Consider the following 9,238-nt stretch of genomic DNA (forward strand, 5'->3'; position numbering starts at 1 on the left):
CTCAAGTTAGAGGGGAACCTTAGTGCACTGTCCATCCTAGACTTTAGGGCCCACCACCAGGGACCCAGGCCACCACCAAATGGGCTCACAAGACCCGCCTTCTCTGGCTTATTTAAAAAAGCATTTAAATTAGTCGTGCTCAATTTAGCTTCAGACAATGCCAACTTGGCTTTCTAGTGCTCAATTTAGCTTCAGACAATGCCGACTTGGCTTTTTAACTTGTATAGGGGCTTCGATAGGGGACACGCATCTTGGGTCTACCCTTCAATTTAATACAGGTGAGTAATTCAAACACTTTTCTCTTTTTGCAGGTTCCAGCGGTCCAGGTAAGTACACCAGGTAAGGTTTTTAATGTTTTTAATTGCCTTTTTTAGCATCTATATTTAACTGTTGTTTTTAATTGCCATTTTTAGCCTATGAATTGGAATTTTTTAGCTTGTTTTTAACCCATCTTTTTAGGATTTTTTACAGCCACCAATGAACTATATACAAATGTACATGAACCGAAATAAAACCCTCCCCCCCCAGTAGTCGACTTGTGTTTTTATTAAAGTGTGCATCGGGGCGACGTTTCGACCACCATTTGGGTCTTCTTCAGGCCCTGCACACTGTCCCCATATAAAGACCTCCGGGAGCAAAGTCCCGGAGATGTTGCCACCCCAAAATCCCAACACAAAATGAGCCTCCCTTGGCTTTCACATTTAGTTTTTAAATACACCTCTATTCGGTTTTTAACTTAACTTAGTTTGTAATGAATTTTCAGCTTATATTTAGCGTTTTTAACTTATACTTAGCTTACCATGAATTTTAAAACTTATATTTAGTTTTTTAACCTCTACTTAGTTTTTTTAACAGGGATAGGGGGTGGGCTTAGGGTTAGGGGGCGGGGTTAGGGTTAGGGAACCAGCCCCTGGGGTTAAGGTTAGGGGATTGGGGTCAGGGATAGGATGTGGGAGGGATTTGGGCTTGAAAAACTCCCAAATTTGGGTTTAAGAGGGTCCAATATCCCACTCCTCAATTAGACCAAATTGTCCTCTAAGGCCGGGGTCCCCAGTAATGGACCCCAGTCGAGGAGGCACGGGCGGATTAGGTTGAGGAAATTAGGCCCCCTCAAGTTAGAGGGGAACCTTAGTGCACTGTCCATCCTAGACTTTAGGGCCCACCACCAGGGACCCAGGCCACCACCAAATGGGCTCACAAGACCCGCCTTCTCTGGCTTATTTAAAAAAGCATTTAAATTAGTCGTGCTCAATTTAGCTTCAGACAATGCCAACTTGGCTTTCTAGTGCTCAATTTAGCTTCAGACAATGCCGACTTGGCTTTTTAACTTGTATAGGGGCTTCGATAGGGGACACGCATCTTGGGTCTACCCTTCAATTTAATACAGGTGAGTAATTCAAACACTTTTCTCTTTTTGCAGGTTCCAGCGGTCCAGGTAAGTACACCAGGTAAGGTTTTTAATGTTTTTAATTGCCTTTTTTAGCATCTATATTTAACTGTTGTTTTTAATTGCCATTTTTAGCCTATGAATTGGAATTTTTTAGCTTGTTTTTAACCCATCTTTTTAGGATTTTTTACAGCCACCAATGAACTATATACAAATGTACATGAACCGAAATAAAACCCTCCCCCCCCAGTAGTCGACTTGTGTTTTTATTAAAGTGTGCATCGGGGCGACGTTTCGACCACCATTTGGGTCTTCTTCAGGCCCTGCACACTGTCCCCATATAAAGACCTCCGGGAGCAAAGTCCCGGAGATGTTGCCACCCCAAAATCCCAACACAAAATGAGCCTCCCTTGGCTTTCACATTTAGTTTTTAAATACACCTCTATTCGGTTTTTAACTTAACTTAGTTTGTAATGAATTTTCAGCTTATATTTAGCGTTTTTAACTTATACTTAGCTTACCATGAATTTTAAAACTTATATTTAGTTTTTTAACCTCTACTTAGTTTTTTTAACAGGGATAGGGGGTGGGCTTAGGGTTAGGGGGCGGGGTTAGGGTTAGGGAACCAGCCCCTGGGGTTAAGGTTAGGGGATTGGGGTCAGGGATAGGATGTGGGAGGGATTTGGGCTTGAAAAACTCCCAAGTTTGGGTTTAAAAGGGTCCAATATCCCACTCCTCAATTAGACCAAATTGTCCTCTAAGGCCGGGGTCCCCAGTAATGGACCCCAGTCGAGGAGGCACGGGCGGATTAGGTTGAGGAAATTAGGCCCCCTCAAGTTAGAGGGGAACCTTAGTGCACTGTCCATCCTAGACTTTAGGGCCCACCACCAGGGACCCAGGCCACCACCAAATGGGCTCACAAGACCCGCCTTCTCTGGCTTATTTAAAAAAGCATTTAAATTAGTCGTGCTCAATTTAGCTTCAGACAATGCCAACTTGGCTTTCTAGTGCTCAATTTAGCTTCGTAGGAAGGTCATAGGGGGGTGGTTGTGGTATCTGTGGATGCGTCTCGTCGAGATCTATCCGTGGATATGTGAATGGTGCGTGTGTGATGTAAGGGGGCGGAGTTATTCCCAAAAAACCCACTTTGAAAATGGGTCTTTTTCTGTATCTCGGGCTAGGAAGGTCCTAGAGACTCGGGGGAAAGACTGGCGTGTTCAGAAGGGCCGAATTATGGCAGACGGACGTTGGTTTGAAGTCTCTAGGACCTTCACTTCCGGAGATATAAGCCTTTGAAGTTTTCCCATTGAAATGAATGGGAGCTGAAATTTACTAAGTGTTTAAGCCAAAAAATGGTCTCCAGAACTTTGCTAGGAGCACGTTTCAGGCCATTTGGAGTCGATTGGGAGTGGTTTTGAAAGCCATTTTTTGAAAATGTGGACCACCAGTGGGTGGCGCTAGGGAGGGTTAGGGTTAGGGTTAGGGTTAGGGTTAGGTGAGGGGAAAAGATCAGCCCCCTTCTGAGAAGGGGACCGGGAATGCACTGTCCATCCTCTGTTGAGGACCACCGCCAGGGACTTTTACAGGTACGTATTTATTTTGTAGGTGCATGACTTTGCTTTTCCAATTGTTAATTTTGTTCTTTCTCTCCACAGGTTTTCCCACAGGTCCAGGATCCAGGTAAGTACAGGTAAGTATGAACTCTATTTGTCATTGATACTGTATTTAGTTTCCTTTTTAAACATATTTGTCTTTTTAACTCTGTTTAGCTTCTTTACCTGTTTGTAGGCCCAATTGTAGCTATTTTGCATCCCTTACTTGGGTTTGTATGCTGGTTTCGCCTTTGTTATATATGTAATAAAAACTTAAAAGTATAAACCAACCCATCCCTGTGTGCCGTCTTTGTCTTTCTATTGTTCTGGGGACACCTATTTGGGTCTACCCTTTATTCTACTGGGGACTCCTATTTGGGTCTACCCTCTCTTCTACTGGGGACTCCTATTTGGTCTACCCTCTCTTCTACTGGGGACTCCTATTTGGTCTACCCTTCTTCTATTGGGGACTCCTATTTGGTCTACCCTTCTCTGCTGAGTTTAAAGTGTGCAACCGGCGACGTTTCGACCTCGATTTGGGTCTTCCTCAGGCCTAGCACACTGTCTGACTTGCGGCTCCCCATACTGCGACCTCCCTATGAAGGTGGCTTGCCCCATGTGGCGCTCTCCCTAAGGAGAGGGCTTCCCATCCACCCCAGTCGAAAGAAAAACATAAAATGAGCCATGCCAGAGTTGGCTTCTATTGGTATTCCTTTAGTTATAGTTTTACTTAATTTAGGTTTCGGGCTCCTGTTTCTGTTAGGGTTAGGGTTAGGGTTAGGGTTAGGGTTAGGGTTAGGGTCAGGGTTTTAGGTTAGGGTTAGGGTTAGGGTTATAGGGTTAGGGTTAGGTAGGGTTAGGGTGGGTTAGGGTTAGGGTTAGGTATAAGGATGAAACCACTCAAGTGGTCTTTTTGATTTTGGGCGGGAATAACTTTCCGTAGGAACGTCATAGGGGGGTGGTTGTGGTATCTATGGATGCGTCTCGTCGAGATCTATCCGTGGATATGTGAATGGTGCGTGTGTGATTTAAGGGGGCGGAGTTATTCCCAAAAAGACCACTTTGAAAATGGTACTTTTTTTGTATCTCGGGCTCGGAAGGTCCTAGAGACTCGGGGGAAAGACTGGCGTGTTCAGAAGGGCCGAATTATGGCAGACGGACGTTGGTTTGAAGTCTCTAGGACCTTCACTTCCGGAGATATAAGCCTTTGAATTTTTCCCATTGAAATGAATGGGAGCTGAAATTTACTAAGTGTTTAAGCCAAAAAATGGTCTCCAGAACTTTGTTAGGAGCACATTTCAGGCCATTTGGAGTCGATTGGGAGTGGTTTTGAAAGCCATTTTTTGAAAATGTGGACCACCAGTGGGTGGCGCTAGGGAGGTTTCATGCATATGTTGAGTGTCCAGCATGCTTAGGGGAGTGGTTAAGGTTAGGAAAAAGGCAGGTCTAGGGTTAGAAAAGCCAAAAAAAGTGGGAAATTAGGGTTAGAGCGGGGGGGGTGGGGGGTGGGGGGTGGTCATTTTTAGGGTTAGGGAGGGTGTAGAGGTGATTTATGCACTGTAAACCATGCAAAAGGGTTAGGGTTAGGGTTAGGGTTAGGGTTAGGGTTAGGTATAAGGATGAAAACCACTCCAAGTGGTCTTTTTGATTTTTGGGCGGGAATAACTTTCCGTAGGAACGTCATAGGGGGGTGGTTGTGGTATCTATGGATGCGTCTCGTCGAGATCTATCCGTGGATATGTGAATGGTGCGTGTGTGATTTAAGGGGGCGGAGTTATTCCCAAAAAGACCACTTTGAAAATGGTACTTTTTTTGTATCTCGGGCTAGGAAGGTCCTAGAGACTCGGGGGAAAGACTGGCGTGTTCAGAAGGGCCGAATTATGGCAGACGGACGTTGGTTTGAAGTCTCTAGGACCTTCACTTCCGGAGATATTAGGTGGGAGGGATTTGGGCTTGAAAAACTCCCAATTTGGGTTTAAGAGGGTCCAATATCCCACTCCTCAATTAGACCAAATTGTCCTCTAAGGCCGGGGTCCCCAGTAATGGACCCCAGTCGAGGAGGCACGGGCGGATTAGGTTGAGGAAATTAGGCCCCCTCAAGTTAGAGGGGAACCTTAGTGCACTGTCCATCCTAGACTTTAGGGCCCACCACCAGGGACCCAGGCCACCACCAAATGGGCTCACAAGACCCGCCTTCTCTGGCTTATTTAAAAAAGCATTTAAATTAGTCGTGCTCAATTTAGCTTCAGACAATGCCAACTTGGCTTTCTAGTGCTCAATTTAGCTTCAGACAATGCCGACTTGGCTTTTTAACTTGTATAGGGGCTTCGATAGGGGACACGCATCTTGGGTCTACCCTTCAATTTAATACAGGTGAGTAATTCAAACACTTTTCTCTTTTTGCAGGTTCCAGCGGTCCAGGTAAGTACACCAGGTAAGGTTTTTAATGTTTTTAATTGCCTTTTTTAGCATCTATATTTAACTGTTGTTTTTAATTGCCATTTTTAGCCTATGAATTGGAATTTTTTAGCTTGTTTTTAACCCATCTTTTTAGGATTTTTTACAGCCACCAATGAACTATATACAAATGTACATGAACCGAAATAAAACCCTCCCCCCCCAGTAGTCGACTTGTGTTTTTATTAAAGTGTGCATCGGGGCGACGTTTCGACCACCATTTGGGTCTTCTTCAGGCCCTGCACACTGTCCCCATATAAAGACCTCCGGGAGCAAAGTCCCGGAGATGTTGCCACCCCAAAATCCCAACACAAAATGAGCCTCCCTTGGCTTTCACATTTAGTTTTTAAATACACCTCTATTCGGTTTTTAACTTAACTTAGTTTGTAATGAATTTTCAGCTTATATTTAGCGTTTTTAACTTATACTTAGCTTACCATGAATTTTAAAACTTATATTTAGTTTTTTAACCTCTACTTAGTTTTTTTAACAGGGATAGGGGGTGGGCTTAGGGTTAGGGGGCGGGGTTAGGGTTAGGGAACCAGCCCCTGGGGTTAAGGTTAGGGGATTGGGGTCAGGGATAGGATGTGGGAGGGATTTGGGCTTGAAAAACTCCCAAATTTGGGTTTAAGAGGGTCCAATATCCCACTCCTCAATTAGACCAAATTGTCCTCTAAGGCCGGGGTCCCCAGTAATGGACCCCAGTCGAGGAGGCACGGGCGGATTAGGTTGAGGAAATTAGGCCCCCTCAAGTTAGAGGGGAACCTTAGTGCACTGTCCATCCTAGACTTTAGGGCCCACCACCAGGGACCCAGGCCACCACCAAATGGGCTCACAAGACCCGCCTTCTCTGGCTTATTTAAAAAAGCATTTAAATTAGTCGTGCTCAATTTAGCTTCAGACAATGCCAACTTGGCTTTCTAGTGCTCAATTTAGCTTCAGACAATGCCGACTTGGCTTTTTAACTTGTATAGGGGCTTCGATAGGGGACACGCATCTTGGGTCTACCCTTCAATTTAATACAGGTGAGTAATTCAAACACTTTTCTCTTTTTGCAGGTTCCAGCGGTCCAGGTAAGTACACCAGGTAAGGTTTTTAATGTTTTTAATTGCCTTTTTTAGCATCTATATTTAACTGTTGTTTTTAATTGCCATTTTTAGCCTATGAATTGGAATTTTTTAGCTTGTTTTTAACCCATCTTTTTAGGATTTTTTACAGCCACCAATGAACTATATACAAATGTACATGAACCGAAATAAAACCCTCCCCCCCCAGTAGTCGACTTGTGTTTTTATTAAAGTGTGCATCGGGGCGACGTTTCGACCACCATTTGGGTCTTCTTCAGGCCCTGCACACTGTCCCCATATAAAGACCTCCGGGAGCAAAGTCCCGGAGATGTTGCCACCCCAAAATCCCAACACAAAATGAGCCTCCCTTGGCTTTCACATTTAGTTTTTAAATACACCTCTATTCGGTTTTTAACTTAACTTAGTTTGTAATGAATTTTCAGCTTATATTTAGCGTTTTTAACTTATACTTAGCTTACCATGAATTTTAAAACTTATATTTAGTTTTTTAACCTCTACTTAGTTTTTTTAACAGGGATAGGGGGTGGGCTTAGGGTTAGGGGGCGGGGTTAGGGTTAGGGAACCAGCCCCTGGGGTTAAGGTTAGGGGATTGGGGTCAGGGATAGGATGTGGGAGGGATTTGGGCTTGAAAAACTCCCAAATTTGGGTTTAAGAGGGTCCAATATCCCACTCCTCAATTAGACCAAATTGTCCTCTAAGGCCGGGGTCCCCAGTAATGGACCCCAGTCGAGGAGGCACGGGCGGATTAGGTTGAGGAAATTAGGCCCCCTCAAGTTAGAGGGGAACCTTAGTGCACTGTCCATCCTAGACTTTAGGGCCCACCACCAGGGACCCAGGCCACCACCAAATGGGCTCACAAGACCCGCCTTCTCTGGCTTATTTAAAAAAGCATTTAAATTAGTCGTGCTCAATTTAGCTTCAGACAATGCCAACTTGGCTTTCTAGTGCTCAATTTAGCTTCAGACAATGCCGACTTGGCTTTTTAACTTGTATAGGGGCTTCGATAGGGGACACGCATCTTGGGTCTACCCTTCAATTTAATACAGGTGAGTAATTCAAACACTTTTCTCTTTTTGCAGGTTCCAGCGGTCCAGGTAAGTACACCAGGTAAGGTTTTTAATGTTTTTAATTGCCTTTTTTAGCATCTATATTTAACTGTTGTTTTTAATTGCCATTTTTAGCCTATGAATTGGAATTTTTTAGCTTGTTTTTAACCCATCTTTTTAGGATTTTTTACAGCCACCAATGAACTATATACAAATGTACATGAACCGAAATAAAACCCTCCCCCCCCAGTAGTCGACTTGTGTTTTTATTAAAGTGTGCATCGGGGCGACGTTTCGACCACCATTTGGGTCTTCTTCAGGCCCTGCACACTGTCCCCATATAAAGACCTCCGGGAGCAAAGTCCCGGAGATGTTGCCACCCCAAAATCCCAACACAAAATGAGCCTCCCTTGGCTTTCACATTTAGTTTTTAAATACACCTCTATTCGGTTTTTAACTTAACTTAGTTTGTAATGAATTTTCAGCTTATATTTAGCGTTTTTAACTTATACTTAGCTTACCATGAATTTTAAAACTTATATTTAGTTTTTTAACCTCTACTTAGTTTTTTTAACAGGGATAGGGGGTGGGCTTAGGGTTAGGGGGCGGGGTTAGGGTTAGGGAACCAGCCCCTGGGGTTAAGGTTAGGGGATTGGGGTCAGGGATAGGATGTGGGAGGGATTTGGGCTTGAAAAACTCCCAAATTTGGGTTTAAGAGGGTCCAATATCCCACTCCTCAATTAGACCAAATTGTCCTCTAAGGCCGGGGTCCCCAGTAATGGACCCCAGTCGAGGAGGCACGGGCGGATTAGGTTGAGGAAATTAGGCCCCCTCAAGTTAGAGGGGAACCTTAGTGCACTGTCCATCCTAGACTTTAGGGCCCACCACCAGGGACCCAGGCCACCACCAAATGGGCTCACAAGACCCGCCTTCTCTGGCTTATTTAAAAAAGCATTTAAATTAGTCGTGCTCAATTTAGCTTCAGACAATGCCAACTTGGCTTTCTAGTGCTCAATTTAGCTTCAGACAATGCCGACTTGGCTTTTTAACTTGTATAGGGGCTTCGATAGGGGACACGCATCTTGGGTCTACCCTTCAATTTAATACAGGTGAGTAATTCAAACACTTTTCTCTTTTTGCAGGTTCCAGCGGTCCAGGTAAGTACACCAGGTAAGGTTTTTAATGTTTTTAATTGCCTTTTTTAGCATCTATATTTAACTGTTGTTTTTAATTGCCATTTTTAGCCTATGAATTGGAATTTTTTAGCTTGTTTTTAACCCATCTTTTTAGGATTTTTTACAGCCACCAATGAACTATATACAAATGTACATGAACCGAAATAAAACCCTCCCCCCCCAGTAGTCGACTTGTGTTTTTATTAAAGTGTGCATCGGGGCGACGTTTCGACCACCATTTGGGTCTTCTTCAGGCCCTGCACACTGTCCCCATATAAAGACCTCCGGGAGCAAAGTCCCGGAGATGTTGCCACCCCAAAATCCCAACACAAAATGAGCCTCCCTTGGCTTTCACATTTAGTTTTTAAATACACCTCTATTCGGTTTTTAACTTAACTTAGTTTGTAATGAATTTTCAGCTTATATTTAGCGTTTTTAACTTATACTTAGCTTACCATGAATTTTAAAACTTATATTTAGTTTTTTAACCTCT

Source organism: Acanthochromis polyacanthus, chromosome 22 (assembly GCF_021347895.1).
Source record: "Acanthochromis polyacanthus isolate Apoly-LR-REF ecotype Palm Island chromosome 22, KAUST_Apoly_ChrSc, whole genome shotgun sequence".
NCBI lineage: Eukaryota > Metazoa > Chordata > Actinopteri > Pomacentridae > Acanthochromis > Acanthochromis polyacanthus.